A 15,994-nucleotide genomic window follows, 5' to 3' on the forward strand; every position below is an offset into this window, starting at 1 on the left:
ACAGAAACAGAAACAAATCTCTACCCTAATGGAACTTACATTTTGGGTAGAGGAACAATAAGTATGTATGTCAAATTATTATAAGTGTTATCAAAAATATTGAGCCGGATGAATTAATGGGAAGTATCAGGGAGAGGAGTCACTTCTGAATCCTTTAATTAATATTTTCATTTCACTTGGCCATTTATTTTTCTTCCCCCTTCTAAGTATATTTTCTTTTTCCCTCTTTAAGTTTTTATTTATTGTTTTTCAAATTTTATTTTTTATGGTTCCAAGTTTTTATTTAAATTACAGTTAGTTAACATATAGTATATTAATTTCAAGTATAGAATTGAGTGATTCATTGCTTACATACAACACCCAGTGCTCATCACAACAAGTTCCTTCCAAGATAACCACCATCTATTTCTCCCATCCCCCTGCCCACCTCCCCTCTGGTAACCATTGTTTGTTCACTATAGTTAAGAGTCTGTTTCTTGGTTTTTGCTTCTCTCTTTTTATCCCCCTCTATTTTCATTTGTTTTGTTCTTAAATTCCACAGATGAGTAAACTCATATGGTATTTGTCTTTCTCTGACTTACTTAGCATAATACTCTCTAGCTCCATCCACGTCATTGCAAATGGCAATAGTTCATTTTTTTTAAAGCTGAGTAATATCCCATCGTGCATACATACCACTTCTTCTTTATCCATTTATCAGTCCATGGACATTTGGGTTCTTTCCATAATTTGGCTATTGTTGATAATGCCTCTATAAACATCAGGGTGCATGTATCTCTTTAAAATTAGTATTTTTGTTTCCTTTGGGTAAATACCTAGTAGTGCAGTTGCTGGCTCATAGGGTATCTCTATTTTTAACTTTTGAGCAACATCCATACTGTTTTCCAGAGTGGCTGTGTCAGTTTACATTCCCACCAACAGTACAGAAGGGTTCCCATTTCTTCATATCCTTGCCATCATCTGTGGTTTTCTGAGTTGTTAATTTTACCTACTCTGACCCATGGGAGGTGGTATCTCAATGTGGTTTTGATTTGTATTTCCCTGATGATGAGTGATCTTTTCATGTGTCTGTTGGCCATCTGGATGTCTTCTTTGGAAAATTGTCTATTCCTGTCTTCTGCCCATTTTTTTAAATGGATTATTTGTTTTTCAGGTGTTGAGTTTTATAAGTTCTTTGTATATTTTGGATACTAAACCTTTATCTGACATCATTTGCACATATCTTCTCCCATTCCCTCAGTTGCCTTTCAGTTTTGTTGATTGTTTCCTTCGCTGTGCAGATGGTTTTACTTTGATAAGGTCCCAACAGTTTATTTTTGCTTTTATCTCCCTTGCCTCAGGAGATATATCTAGTAAGAATTTGCTATGGCCAATGTCAAAGAGGTTACTGCCTGTGTTCTTCTCTATGATTTTAATGTTTTCCTGTTTCACATTTAAGTCTTTTATCCAATTTGAATTTATTTTTGTTTATGGTATAATAAAGTGGTTCAGTTTCATTCTTTTGCATGTTGCTATCCAGTTTTCCTGACACGCTTGTTGAAAAGACTGTCTTTTTTTCCATTGGATAGTCTTTCCTAGTCTCTTGAAGATTAATTGACCATATATAGTTGTGGGTTCATTTCTGAGTTTTCTGTTCTGTTCCACTGATGTGTCTGTTTTTGCACCAGTAACATACTGTCTTGATCATTACAGCTTTGTAATATGACTTGAAGTTGAGAATTGTGATGCTTCCATCAGTTAACCACTTCTTAAGCAATATCTCTGGCATCATGAGTTTGATGTAATGGTTATAATTTTTCTAAAATACATTAAAATGAACTCATAACCTTTTTGTAGTATATATATATATATATATATATATATATATATATATATATGTATGTATTATAGAGATATAGTTAACCTAAAAGTTACCTTAGTTTCAGGTGTAAAACAGTGATTTGACAGGTCTATGTGCTGTGCTCACCACAAGTTTTGCTACCTTCTGTCTTCATACAATGCTATTACAATACCAATGATTTAATTCCCTATGCTGTAGCTTTCATCTCCATGACTTGTACATTCCATGAGTGGATAACCTGTACCTCTCACTCTCTTTCACCTATTTTGCCAATCCCCCCATCTCCCTCCACTCTGGCGGCCATGTTTGGTCTCTGCATTTATGGGTCTATTTCTGCTTTACTGTTTGTTTCTTTAGATTTCACGTGTAAGTGAAATCATATGTTATTTGTCTTTGATGTATTTCACTTAGCATAATAGCCCCTAAGACTATGTATGTTGTTGCAAATGGCAATATCTCATGCTTTTTCATGACTAAGTCAATTGCACATATATATCACATCTTCTTTATCCATCTATCTACTTATGGACACTTGGGTTGCTTCCCTAATTTGGTTGTTGTTTATAATGCTGCAATAAACATAGGGGTGCAAATATCTTTTTGAATTAGTGTTTTTGTTTTCTTTGAGACCCTGTAGTTTAATTACTGAATCATGTGGTATTTCTATTTTTAACTTTTTGAGGAACCTCCATACTGTTTTCCATAGTAGCTACAACAATTTTCATTCCCACCAGCAGTGCACAAGGCTTCCTTTTTCTTCATATCCTTTTCAGCACTGGTTATTTATTGTCTTTTCAATTCTAGCTATTCTGACAGGGATAAGGTAATACCTCACTGTAATTTTGGTTTGCATTTCCCCGATGTTTAGTGAGTTTGATCATCTTTCATATGCTGGTTGGCCATGTATGTCTTCTTTGGAAAAATGTCTATTCAGGTCCACTGGCCATTAAATTTTTTTTTAATGTTTGCTTATTTTTGAGAGACAGAGACAGAGAGAGAGTATGAGCAGAGGAGGGACAGAGAGAGAGGGAGACACAGAATGCAAAGCAGGCTCCAGGCTCTGAGCTGTCAGCACAGAGCCTGACGCAGAGCTCAAGCTCCCAAACCTGGAGATCATGACCTGAGCTGAAGTTGGACACAACCAACCTGACCAGGAGCCACCCAGGAGCCCCTCTGCCAATTTTTAATCAGATTTTTTTTGGTGTTGAGTCATATAAGTTATTTATAAATTTTGGATATTAATGCCTTGTCAGATATATCATTTGCAAAAATCTTCCATTCAGTAAGTTGCCTTTTTGTTTTGATGATGATTTCCTTCACTGTACAGAGGCTTTTTATTTTGGTTTGGTCCCAATAGTTTAATTTTGCTTTTTTTTTTTTTTTAATTTTTTTTTTCAACGTTTATTTATTTTTGGGACAGAGAGAGACAGAGCATGAACGGGGGAGGGGCAGAGAGAGAGGGAGACACAGAATTGGAAACAGGCTCCAGGCTCTGAGCCATCAGCCCAGAGCCTGACGCGGGGCTCGAACTCACGGATCGCGAGATCGTGACCTGGCTGAAGTCGGACGCTTAACCGACTGCGCCACCCAGGCGCCCCAATTTTGCTTTTATTTATCTTGCCTGAAGAGACATATCTAGAAAAATGTTGCTAAGAACAATGGCAAGATATTATTGCATGTGTTTTCTTCTAGGAGTTTTATGGTTTCCAGTTTCACATTTAGGTGTTTAATCCATTTTGAGTTTATTTTTGTATATAGTTTAAGTAAGTGATCCAATATCATTCTTTAGCTTAATGCTGTCCAGTTTTCCCAGCACCATTAAAGAGACTGTCTTTTCCGCCCTGCATATTGTTGTCATAGATTAATTGATCATAAAAGCATTAGTTTATTACTGGGCTCTCTATCCTATTACATTGATCTGTGTCTGTGTTGGTGCCAGTACATGGTGTTTTTATTACTACAGCTTTGTAGTATATCTTGAAATCTGGAATTGTTATACCTCCAGCTTTGTTCTTCTTTCTCAAGATTGCTTTGGCTATTTGAGGTCTTTTGTAGTTCCATACAAATTTTAGTATTACTTTTTCTAGTTCTATAACAAATGCTATTGATATTTTTTTTTTAATTTTTTTTTCAACGTTTATTTATTTTTGGGACAGAGAGAGACAGAGCATGAACGGGGGAGGGGCAGAGAGAGAGGGAGACACAGAATCGGAAACAGGCTCCAGGCTCTGAGCCATCAGCCCAGAGCCCGACGCGGGGCTCGAACTCACGGACCGCGAGATCGTGACGTGGCTGAAGTCGGACGCTTAACCAACTGCGCCACCCAGGTGCCCCTGCTATTGATATTTTGATAGGGATTTCACTGAATCTGTAGATTGCTTTGGATAGCATGGACATTTCAATGATACTGAACTTCCAATCCATGAGCCTGCTATATGTATTTGCGTTTGTGTCCTCTTCAATTTGTTTTGTTAATGTCTTATAGTTTTTTTTTTTATTTTATTTAAATCCAAGTTAGTTAGCATATAGTGTAATATTGGTTCCAGGAGTAGATTTTAGTCATTTATCACTTACATATAGCACCCAGTGCTCATCCCAACAAGTACCCTCCTTAATGCCCTTCACCCATGTAGTCTATCACCCCACCCACCTCCCCTCCAGCAACCCTAAGTTTGTTCTTTGTATTTAAGAATCTCTTATGGTTTGCTTCCTCTGTTTTTATCTTATTTTTCTTTCCCTTCTCCTATGTTCATCTGTTTTGTTCCTTAAATTCCACATATGAATGAAGTCATATGATATCTATCTTTCTCTGGCTGACTTATTTCGCTTAGCATAATATGCTGTAGTTCCATCCATGTTGTTGCAAATGGCAAGATTTCATTCTTTTTGATTGCCGAGTAATATTCCAGTGTGTGTGTGTGTGTGTGTGTGTGTGTGTGTGTGTGTGTGTACATACATACCATATCTTCTTTATCCATTTGTTAGTCAATGGACATTTGAGCTCTTTCCATAATTTTGCTATTGTTGATATTGCTACTATAAACATTTGGGTACATGTGCCCCTTCGAATCAGCACTTTTGTATCCTTTGAATAAATACCTAGTAGTGCAATTGCTGGGTTATAAGGTAGCTCTATTTTTAATTTTTTCAGGAACAAAAACACTGTTTTGCAGAGCGGCTGCACCAGTTTGCATTCCTAACAGTGCAAAAGGGTTCTCCTTTCTCTGCGTCCTCAGCAACATCTGTTGTTTCCTGATTTGTTAATTTTAGCTATTCTGACAGGTGTGAGGTGGTTATCTCATTAGAATCTATAATTGAAAATCTGTCCCAAGCCAAAAATAGTCATTCACATAATATAACCATTTTAATATTTTTCCCATTAGAGTTTTTTAATGATTCTCCATAATATAACAACTTGCTGTATTATGTAATTATAAAATATATTAAGCCTACAAATTAATAAAAATAAACAAGTATATACCTATATATCTGTCACTCAATTTTTAATTGATATGATCATTTTTCATATATTCTTCATTCTAAGGAATAATATATTAACAGATATTTTAAAGCTTTTGATATGTTCTTTCCCTAAACATTAGATTAATTTCTTATAAAATTTCCTTGTCTCTCTTTTTTTAAAATCAGATAGTCTCTACAAACCTTCCAAACTACCCCTGAAGTTATTTCAAGTTAATTTGTCTTCCCCAAACACCATATTGTCATTCAAAATAATTTAGGGAGTTTCATAGTGTTAGATGGCTCATAGGACTAATATATAATGCAGTATCTTTGATTCTGAGGGATATCTGGGATATAAAAAAAAGAAAGAAGAAGGAAAACCTTACTGTATTTCAGGCATATTTGAAGGAAAGATTGATTGAATTCTAATGTTATCTTGCGGTCAGTATCACAAACTGAGAAATATGGTTTGTGCATTTAAATATCTCATAAGTAGATCTGCACAGAGGTTTATTAGAAAGAAGTGGCACCACACTCTGATATGTCATAGTCCTGGTATTGGTCTGCCTGGCAGAGTTAATAGCAAAAGTCTGTGGAGTCAACAGTCCAGTTCTTATAAATCAGAAAGGTATGCAATTTCTGGATCAGATTCTAACTGCTAGTCCTGTATTAAATTTCTGGAGTAAGGGTAAGTGTACTTGTATTCTACTGAGAATGTGAGAGCTTCCTTTTGAATGATAATCAGGGTTGCTTCTAGTTGGATTCTTTCATAATTAGAAGAGTTTCACTTAAGTAATAATAGCCTACATACTACTAAAAATGGAGATACATCCTTTCCTTCCTTCCTACATGTTTACCACTCCTTGAGGTTTCTCATTTCTGATATAGAGACCATTTAAATAACAAAAGATGAAACAAAGAGTAAACCTTGAAAAAATTTTTAAAGATTTAATAAAATATATGCAAGAATTTCAGAAGCCAGAAATATTAATGTTTTCACAGGTCATGACATAGATATCGCAGGTTGTAATACCAGCTTTAGTGGCTGTGTGCTGATTATAAGAATTGTGTTTGAGTTATTGGGTCTCTTAGTTGCATATAAGTCTTATTTTTAATAAACCACTGTACTTGCCTTCACCAGGTCACAATAAACTCTTGCATTTTGTTATTGCTATACAGTACTGAGTAGGAAAGATAGTTACATGCTGAAGTATGGTAATATATCTTCTAATTTAGGTGTTCTGCTTCCAACTTCTTTCCTTTGGAAAACATTTTCGTGTAATGACTCACAAAAAAATTCTAAAATGAATACAGCTCTGTATTTTGCATTTGTGGTAAAAATGATGAATTATTATAAAGGTAATTAGCTCTTACAAATATAAGTAACTTTCTACATAAAGGAATGATTAAATACATAGTTAATGTTAGCTGAAATTTTTTTAAAGCTGGAGACTATTTTTATAGGGTTGTTATTTATTTATTTATTTATTTTGGTAGAAAGCCTTTTCTTCAGATTTTAAAGGGTTATGCTAGAAAGCTAGTTTCTTTCCTACCCCCTTCTGCCCCTATATTCACCCCCCATGTCTCTTGGCAAAGAGAATAACTTTCTGGGCTACAGAATATGGGTTGTGTAGTAAAGTGTTGTTTTTTTCTCCTCCTATACTTGAAAGCCAGAAAGCCTCTTTTTTTTTTTTTTTTGAAGAATTTCTGAACAGTACTGTCTTTGGAAGTATAGAAACTTAGTCTGTGCCTTTAATTACTATAAAAACTGAAATCATCTGTCTTCTCTTTGATGCAGGAATTGCTTTGGGTGATGCCTGCCACCTACCTCTTTGGACTATCTTCCTCTTATGAGCATTTCCTTTTCTACCCAAACCCTGGTCTTTGAATGAGCAACCCCCATACCAAGATAATAGTTCTCACACTATTTCCTCAGTTCACTAAATTGAATGAAACCTACAGCCAAATAGTGTCTTCTGGTCACTTCCTGATTGTTCACCCTAAACCCCCTTTCACACATATGGGATAAGGATATTCCTTAGAATATTCATTCTCATTTCTTTGTGTTTTTTGTTTGTTTTGGGGGTGTTTTTTGGTGGTTTGGTTTTTTGTTTGTTTGTTTGTTTGTTTTCAATTAGGGACTGCTTTTATGGCTGCCAGCTAAAACTGTTCAAGAGCATCTAGCAGTATTTACTATTTTTAGACCCCCTTAAAAAGTTAGGATTGAGGGATATAAAGATTCTCTTCCATTTGTAGTCTAACTTTATTTGGATAATTGAGACATTTACTATTTAAAACAATTCTAGTATAGTTTGGGATTCTTTTTGAAAATATTCATTTTAATTTTATATTTCCTGTTATCTAGCACTTGTATTTTTTTAAGTATAAATGCAGGCATGTTGTTTTAATCTGGGAAGTAGAAAAGCAAGGTAAATCTGTGCCAAAAGAGGTTGTTAGAGCATAGTCCCAATGTACTGATCCCAGCAACATCATCCTTTTGATAATTCGAAGTAAAACACAGATCTAGACATGATTTCTCACAGCTACTATTGGGATAATTGCCTATAAATCCAACTAAACAAGAGCAAAGCTTATTATGATCCTCATAATATCAAAGGATTTGCACTATTCCCTGCTGCTGATCTTTACCTTCTATTTTCTCATCCAATTCCCAGAAAGCTTTCCAGCTTCCATAAAATTTACATTTTAATATCCAATATAATATTCTGCCTCTATGCAACGTGCCCAGCATTATCACATGAACACCTTGTGTCATCCACAAAATAAAAAATATAACATTTTTTGGCCAGAAATAAAAACAAATAGAGAGGCCATGGCAAAGTAAACATTCACTTCAGAACTTAGTCCATAATTAGTAATCTATTACTTTATTCAGTCTGAAAGATTTATGTATATGTTTACCTATTTGGTTTTTTTTCCAACTCAGTCCTTCATTCAGTTTACTTGTTTTTGAGATAAAATTTTTATAAGTTCTTTATGTGGGAAATTATTAATGATAATTTCATTTATCCATTTAAAATATCTTTCTTTACCCTTCACTTTCAAAAGATGATTTTGGTGATTTAAAAATTTTAGGTTGACTTTGTTTTTCTCCACGCTGTAAAGATGCTCATCTACTACCTTCTGGGAGTATCATTTTTTCTGAGAATTCTCCCATTTATCTAACAGCTGTTTCTTTGAGGCAATATTTTATCTATATTTATGTAAAATGTTTTTTATACTTTTTCTACAAATTCACTGTAACAACCAGTAATAAGTTAGCTTCATTTGTTCTACTTGTAAATCATGATTTCCAAATTTTTGTCTTTTGTACATACCAGGAGGATCAATACCATCCCAGTATTCTTCAAATATTGCTTCCCTCCACATTGCCTTTTTCTACCTCTAGAACACTTACTAGACATATATTAGCACATTCTCTCTTCCAAATATCCTTATCCTATATAATATTTCTCATATTGTTATCTATGCTATATTCTGTGAAATTTAGTCAGTTATATCTTCAAGTTTACCATCTCTTAACTTTAGTGGTGGTATTTTTTTAAACATTATACTTGTTTCTTTTATAAGTTTGTCTTATTTTTACTAAAATAAAAAAAGCTTTTACTTTTTTGTGTTTCCATTCTTTTTTCATATAACTTTAATAAGTTGTAAACAAATTTGCCACAAATATTTGTATTCACTAATTCCAAAGTCCCATAACTCCGAATCTAATTATGCCACTGTAGCATGATGGTTAAAAAAAAAGCCGTTATTATTTACAGAATTCCCCCATGATTGTAGTATAAATACTCCTTTATAGCAAATTTCAGGCTACCAGAGTTTTAAAAACTGGCTCTCAGTATTCCTGAATATTTAATAAGTTTTCATAGGCCATTATGAGCCAGTTCCAGTTCCAGCACCCTGTTTATTATCTCTGTTACTTCTTACTTATTGTGCCTTTTGTAATTTTGGATTATAAATTCATGTCTGGCACAGCTTAATTTTATTTTCTTTCTTTCCTTCTTTCTTTCTTTCTTTCTTTCTTTCTTTCTTTCTTTCTTTCTTTCTTTCTTTCTTTCCTTAATTCTTTAATTCTGTGTGGCCTTAATTGAGGGAGTTTCTGTCCAAAGAATTCTTGTTTTATTCTTCCAGGCACTTTAAAGATTTCATTAATGCTCTAGGATTCCTATACCATGCAGGTAGAATAATTTCAAGCTGCCGATCTGGCTGAAGAAGGCCTTTGATTAAGAGTGATCAAAGGAGAGATGTTTTATACTGAATAATAAGGATGAAACAGACACGCTGTCTTCTCATTTCCCCTTTGTCGGTGGATAGAAATAGTCTTCATTTTGGACTCCTTTGCTGACTTTGTGAGTTTAACTATGCATTTAAAAGTATGTTAGTTATATTTTATCCATCATATTAGGTGTTCTGGAGAAAGGATTTATAAGCTACCTAATTTTCTACATTTCCAGAAGAGTTTATATAGAATTTTATGCCAGTTTCAATGAAATATATTAACTCTGCTTTAAAATTTTAAAATTTGTCAATAGGTTAAAAAAGAATTTTTTATGAATATAATTTATTGTCAGATTGGCTTACATACAACATCCAGTGCTCATTCCAACAAGTGCCCTCCTCAATGCCCATCACCTACTTTCCCCTGTCTCCCAGCCCCCATCAACCCTCAGTTTGTTCTCTGTATTTAAGAGTCTCTTAGGGTTTGCCTCCCTCCCTTTCTGTTTGTATCTATTTTTTTCCCCTTCCTTTCTGCCATGGTCTTCTGTTTGTAAAAAAGAATTTTTAAAACACCTCTGTAGGCGATGGTATAGCATTATACAAGTATGAGGATGTACAGTCAGCACAAGTAGGGTTTGACTTAAACTTCCCCACCAATAGCTGCAGGATGCACTGCAACCTTTACACATCTCTGCTTTCTTTTCCATTAAGATCACATAATGAGGTGGGTGCTTGGGTGGCTCAGTCAGTTAAACATCAGACTCTCGACTTTGGCTCAGATCATGATCTCACAGTTTCTGAGTTCAAGCCCACATTGGGCTCCTCCATGCTAACAGAGTCCGTTTAGGACTCTGTCTCCTTCTCTCTCTGCTCCTCCCCCATGCACGTGCACACACTTTCTCTCTCAAAATAAATAAAACTTAGAAAAAAAAAAGATTACATAATGAGAGTTATTATGAGGGCAAATGAAATGATACATCTAAAGCATGTAGCATGGCGTCTGGCCTATAAAAAAGTTTAGTAAATAGTAGCTTAAAATATCTTTCATATTGGAGTCATTTGTGCAAGTATTGTCATTGTTAAAATAATATTTAACTTTAATGCAGAATATTTATTGTATCTTCTAAAAGTTTTTAATTATTTATCTGTAGGAACCATTAAAAAATCAATGCAGGTATCTTGGAATTGCATTAATTTACCGAATCATAGATAGTAGAGGGTATTTAATTAGTGTAAAGTTATTGAATATTGTCATATCTATTTATGTTTTCAAACAATGTTTTTCCCATGGAAACATAATCTTGAAAGAAAATGTATATATTTTTATGTGGTAGGAAATTTTTCTAAATGATTGCAAATATTTCTCAGTTAATTTTTTTTTTAGCTTTGTAGAAAATGTCCTACTTGTTTTGATTTTTAGAAATGCTTTTAAAACTGTTTGGGATAGAGCCTGTGACTCCAGGAACATGTTGAAGTTACAAAAGATATTCATCAATTTGATCTACCAAAGGGAAAAGAGAATCTGTGTTGCTTAGGATGGGATTGAGAGAAGTAGGAGGAGTGAGATGGAAAAGGAAGTGAGTGGGATGTTACTGCATGTACTACTTCCCTTGGCCAACCAAATCTTTACTAAAATTCTATTAAAACATGGAAAATGTATGGAATGGGCCCCTTCTCACTTAAATATATATACATTGCCATTGTTTTTAGGCATGTAATATAATTGAAAGAAAATGAGATTCTTATATTTTTCCTTTGTTGATGACCTGTGTCTTCTCCCTCTGTTTCTTAATCCTTTAATTTCAGTAATTTCATCAATATTTAGCTCTATCTTAATCTATTATTTTTTCCTGAAACAGAATAAGCCCTTTTTGATTTGAAATTTCAAGTCTTCTTATATATTAGCAAAGTATTCTGTATTACCTCCAAATTTTTTTTTCAGAGAGAGAGGTGGTGGGGGGGGGGGGCGGGAGGAAGAGAGACTGCATGAGCAGGGGTGAGGGACAGAGGGAGAGAGAATCCCAAGCAGGCTTCGTGCTCAGCACAGAGCCCGATGCAGCACTCTATCCCACAGTCTTGGAGATCATCACCTGAGCTGAAATCAAGAGTCGGATGCTCAAGCAACTGAGCCACCCAAGTGCCCCAGAGACTTTTTGTTTCATATTTTCTTTCCTTTTTTTCATAGTCCTCAATAATAATTGGTACCTGAGCTCTTTTCTTTGTCTTCCACACCTGCCATCCTTTCTCTACTCAGTTTCATTTTAGTTATTTTATACTTTATTTGGTGATTTTTCTTAAAATCTCAGGGTCTGAACGTCATGTCTCTGGTTACTTTTTGTTTTACCCTGGCAGGTCTCCTCCTTTATTCTCCTAATAAGGTTTTTTTCATCAATAATGGCCTTATTTCTTCATTTTTTTCTCTTCCGTCTCCCATTTTAACTTACTGTTTGTAATTTATTTCATCTTTTATTTCTCTTCTTTGGATTCTTGAAACTTAGATGCCATTTTATTTTTGAAATATAGTGAAAGTTTTGCTTAAGTCCCTTTCCTACAGTAATTCTTCCTCCAATTTGTATTCATCTGATTCTTGATTTTTACATTTTCTTTTTATCATTTCTAAAATTAATTTTTATTAAATTTCTAATGATATGTCTGTTACTACACAGTTAAGTCTATCTAATTCTATCTTTGCCTGGTAATTGACTTAGTATCTGATAGTGATTTCCCCTTGGCTTTCTCTTGTTTTGATTAAACCTTTATAATTTGAGCCAGAAGACTTGATATCTTAGCTATTTGGTTTGATATGGAAGACAGGGAAACAGTGGTTGGGGACATAAATGTAATAATTTCAACAGCTGAAGTTTAACTTCTGTTGTGATAGAATATTATTTTCCATTTTTAAAACAATAATTTTTAGAACTGGTAAACATAATGATTTTTTCTTTCCTGGCACCTAAATTTAGTTATTATATTTTAATTTTAATCTTTTTAAGCTTAATTAACATAAAATATTATATTAGTTTTGGGTGTATAACATATTTATTCCTCAGTTCTATACATTACTCAGTGCTCACCACAATAAGTGTAGCTACCATCTGTCACCATACAGTATTAAAATATTATTGATTATATTCCCTATGTTATCTTTTTCATCTCCATGACTTATTTATTTTATAACTAGAAGTTTGTACCTTTTAATTCCCTTTATCTATTTCACACACCCCCTTATCCACCTTCCCTCTGGAAAGTTCTCTATAAGAGTCTGTTTTTAGATTCCCATGTAAATGAAATCATATGGTATTTGTCTTTCTCTGTCTGACTTATTTCACTTAGCATAATATTAATGGTCCATCTATGTTATTGCAAATGGCAAGATCTTATGTTATTTTATGGCTAAGTAATATTCCTGTGTGTCTATGTCTGTGTATATCACATCACCTTTATCCATTCATCTATCAATGGACACTTGTATTGTTTCCATATTTTGGCTATAGTAAATAATGCTGCTATTAATGTAGGTGCTTATATATTTTCAAATTAGTGTTTCTTTTCTTTGAGTAAAAACCCAGTAGTTGAATTACTGGATCATATGGTATATCTATTTTTAATGTTTTAAGGAACATTCATGTTGTTTTCCACAGCAGTTGCACCAATTTACATTCCCACCAACAGTACACAAGGATTCCCGTTTCTCCACTTTCTTGCCAAGACTTTTTATTTATCATTCTTCTGATTCTAGCCATTTTGAATGGTGCGAAGTGATATCTTGTGACTTTGATTTATGTTTCCCTGATGACTGGTGATGAGCATCTTTTCATGTGTCTGTTGTACATGTCTGTGTCTTCTTTGAAAAAAAATGTGTATTCAGGTACTCTGCCTATTTTTTAATCAAAATTGTTTTGTGTTAGGTTGCATAAGTTCTTTATATATCTTGGATATTAAGCCCTTGTCAGATAGATCATTTACAGATATCTTCTTCAATTCAGTAGTTTGCCTTTTTGTTTTGTTGATGGTTTCCTTTACCATGAAAAAACTTTATTTTGCTGTAGTCCTAATTTAATTTTGCTTTTGTTTCCCATGCCTCATGAGACATATCTAGAAAATGTTTCTATGGCTGATGTCAAAGAGATTATTGTGTGTGCTTTCTTCTAGGAGTTTTATTGTTTCAGGTCTCACATTTAGGCCTTTAATCTTTGTATATGATGTAATAAAGTGGTCCAGTTTTATTCTTTGCATGTAGCTGTCTAGTTTTGTCAACACCATTTATTGAAAAGACTGTCTTTTCCCCTATTGTATATTATTGCCTTCTTTGTTTTAGATTAATTGGCCATATAAGTATGAGTTTATTTCTGAGCTCTCTATCCTGTTACATTGATCTATATATCTGTTTTTGTGCCAGTACCATACTGTTTTGATTGCTATAGCTTTGTAATAAAGTTTGAAATTCCAGGGCATGGTATCTCCAGCTTGTTTTTCTTCCTCAAGTTTGCTTTGTCTGTTCAAGGTCTTTTGTTGTTCCATACAAATTTTACAATAATTTGTATTATTTGTGTGAAAAATTTTGTTGGTATTTTGGTAGGGATTGCACTGACTCTAGATTTCTTTGGATAACATGGACGTTTTAATGATACTAATTCTCCCAAGCCATAAATGTGGTATACATTTCCATTTGTTTTCTTTTATCAGTGTTTTATAGTTTCAGAGGATATGTCTTTTACCTCCTTGTTTAAATTTATTCCTAGGTGTTTTATTCTTTTTGGTGTAGTTATAAATGGTATTGTTCTCTTAATTTCTCCTTCTGCTACTTTGTTATTAGTTTATAAAAATGTGATATATTTCTGTATATTAACTTTGTAGCCTTCAACTTTACTGAATTCATTTATCAATTAATAGTTTTTGGTGGAGTCTTTCAGGTTTCTGTATATAGTTTCATTGCTTCATAGCATTTTCATTAAGATCGAGTGTAATATCTGTGCATAGTATCATGTCAATGCGATAATAACTGTTTTACTTCTTCTTCTCCATTTTGGATGCCTTTTATTTCTTTTTCTTGTCCAATTGCTGCAGTTAGGACTTTCAGTACTGTGTTGAATAAAAGTGGTGAGTGTAGAATCCTTGCTTTATTTCCTAATCTTAATCTTACAAGAAAATCAGTTTTTCACCATTGAGTATGATTTTAACTGTGGGGTTTTCTTTTTTTTTTTTTTTTAATTTTTTTTCAACGTTTATTTATTTTTGGGACAGAGAGAGACAAAGCATGAACAGGGGAGGGGCAGAGAGAGAGGGAGACACAGAATCGGAAACAGGCTCCAGGCTCTGAGCCATCAGCCCAGAGCCCGACGCAGGGCTCGAACTCACGGACCGCGAGATAGTGACCTGGCTGAAGTCGGACGCTTAACCGACTGCGCCACCCAGGCGCCCCTGTGGGGTTTTCATATATGGTTTTTAATATGGTGAGTCCTGTTCCTTCTAAACCCAGTTTGTTGAGAGGTTTTGGCGTGAGTAATTGTTGTATTTTGTTAAATGATTTTCTGCATCTTTTGAGATAATCATATGATTTTTAACCTTTCTCTTATTAATGTGATGTATAACACTGATTTGCAAATATTGAACCACCTTTGGTCTCTGGAATAAATCCTGCTTGATCGTGGTAAATAATTTTTTTTAGTATTGTTGAATTTGGTTTGCTAATTCTTTGTTGAGGATATTTGCATCTATGTTCATCAGAGATATTAGCCTACAGTTTTGGAGTCTTTGTCTGGTTTTGCTATCAGGGTAATTCTGGTCTCACAAAACAATTTTGGAAGTTTTTCTTGCTCTTTGATTTTTCAGAATAGTTTGAGAAGAATAGGTATTAACTCTTCTTTAAATATTTAGTAGAATTCGCCCATGAAGCCATCTTGTCCTAGACTTTGTTTGTTGGGAGTGTTTTGATTCCCGATTCAAGTTTCATTACTAGTAATCAATCTGTTCAAATTTTCCTTTTCTTCCTGATTCAGTTTTGGAAGAGTGATTGTTTCTAGGGATTTAGCCATTTATTCTAGGTTGTCCAATCTGTTGGCATATAATTTTTCATTATATTCTTTTATAATCCTTTGTATTTCTCTGGTGTTGGTTGTTATTTCTCCTCCTTAATTTCTGATTTTATTTCAGTCCTCTCTTTTTTTTCTTGGTGAATATGGCTAAAGTTTTATCAATTTTGCTCATTTTTCAGAGAACCACCTCCTGGTTTCAATGATCTTTCCCATTGTTTTTTAAGTTGCAGTCTCATTTATTTTTGCTCTCATCTTTATTATTTCCTTCCTTCTACTATATCTGGCTTTGTTCTTTTTTTTTAGCCCATTAAGGTGTAAGGTTAGGTTGTTTATTTGACATTTTTCCTTTTTCTCTGGAAGTTGTCAGGTATCGCTCTAACTTTTCTCTAAGAACTGCTTTTGCATCTTCTGAAAG

At 33.9% G+C, this 15,994-nt stretch overlaps 1 protein-coding gene across 2 annotated transcripts in view; it reads left to right on the forward strand.

Moving 5' to 3' along the window:
- The window catches only part of PGR (progesterone receptor), a 106,000-nt gene that overhangs the window by 39,761 nt on the left and 50,245 nt on the right, over nucleotides 1-15,994 (forward strand). The gene's annotated exons all lie outside the window — the stretch shown is intronic.

The sequence above is a fragment of the Leopardus geoffroyi genome, chromosome D1 (genome assembly GCF_018350155.1).
Source record: "Leopardus geoffroyi isolate Oge1 chromosome D1, O.geoffroyi_Oge1_pat1.0, whole genome shotgun sequence".
Lineage (NCBI taxonomy): Eukaryota > Metazoa > Chordata > Mammalia > Carnivora > Felidae > Leopardus > Leopardus geoffroyi.